The sequence below is a fragment of the Trichechus manatus genome, unplaced genomic scaffold, assembly GCF_000243295.1.
Source record: "Trichechus manatus latirostris isolate Lorelei unplaced genomic scaffold, TriManLat1.0 scaffold00016, whole genome shotgun sequence".
NCBI lineage: Eukaryota > Metazoa > Chordata > Mammalia > Sirenia > Trichechidae > Trichechus > Trichechus manatus.
The window spans coordinates 1,568,283-1,569,895 of NW_004443952.1; positions in this window are offsets into that span (position 1 = coordinate 1,568,283).

A 1,613-nucleotide genomic window follows, 5' to 3' on the forward strand; every position below is an offset into this window, starting at 1 on the left:
TCACGTGAGCTGTTTCCTTGATATAATCTCTCTCTCTATATATATTTATACACTTTACTGGCTTTGCTTCTCTAGAGAACCCAGCCTAAGACAATCACCTTTGTAATCATCTTTGAAATGTGAATGATAATGCCTACATCGTGGGACTGCCATGGGTAGTAAATGATGCAATGCCTGTAATGCTCATCACAGTGCCTGGCACATAACAAACCCCGTCAGTCGGAGCCCAATGAGGAAAATATCTTGGTGCTAGAAGACTGATCTTATCTTCTGTCCCTGAATAATGCTAGAGTTGGTTCTTGGAGGAGTGACTGTCTCCCCCAACATCCAAATCATAAAGTGGAGACAGTAATCTCTACCTCTCCAGGTGATTTTTATCTTCTGATGCATGCAGATACTTTGTTCAGTAAGCACAGCTTAAATCTCAATCTAATGACAGAGGAGGAGGTTGCCAGTACTGAAGAGAAATGGGTCACATCTTTCCCTGAGTGATCTCCCCCGCCACACACTCATTCTACCTGAGGGCATAACTCCAGGGTGAAGGAAGATTTACCCTAAGATGGATAAGTTTGTGCTTCAGAACCCCTCACCTACACAGCCCTCCCAAGGCCTTGCATTTAACTTTGCATGCTTACTTTGGTTTATTTTTGTTACATAGCCACCCTCTCCTCCAAAAATTAAATAAGGTTTAGTTCCCAGGACTGGGATCTACCCCTGGCTGGGGGCAAGGGTTCTTCATAGGAGCGTTCTCTGGGCTCACGGTCGGAGACCAGGTGAAGCTAAAGGAGACAAATCCAACCAGAACCATCCTCAATGGTCAGCTGTGCCTTCTCTCACACTTTCTTCTCTTCTTTCCTTCACCCTTTCTCCCCTCCCTGCCTCGCTTCCATCATGGAGTCACAGTATGTCTGAACGTGGAGAGCATCAAGTTTTATCTCATGATCTCTGAAAGAAATGAAGGAATTTTTTCAGTGACTGGATCAGGTTAGAACTTAGGTTTCCTATCTTCCAGTTCAGAGTACCTTTCTCCCGCCATACCCTTATACCCTTTCATCCACTAATTTCCTAGAAATAAAGGAGTTTGTCTTTTCTCTAAAAGGAAGTCAGTTCATGAAAGTGGCCAACAAGGGACAAAGAGCTGTCTAATTTTTTTGGCATCCTGCTCTGGGATTTGATTGTTTTCTCTGCCCTTTTGTGCTCTTAGTTTATGAAAAATCAATAGTTTAATATAGAAAAAAAAAATTCCCCTGGCTATCTATTTAGAGCTGTATTGCCTTCGTCGCAAGGCTCCGGCTCTGCCTGCCTGCCTGCCGAGAATCCCTAACTCAGATTGCTTTGTGCAGTGTCAGCCCAGCACTCTGGAATCAATCTAACAGACTCAGGATGATAATAATAATAACAATACCAGTAACAGGACTCAGACATGTGTCCAGGGCTGAGCACTTCTCAGAAGCATTTAATATGTGATGGCACTCATGTACAGAGTTGGCACTCAATAACTGACTAAATTGCTTCACGTTTATAATAGATAGGGTAGATGCCATCATCCCTCTTATAATAAAAGAAGCTTCCATGTATTGGGTATCTACTATATTTCCCACTGTTGATATTAA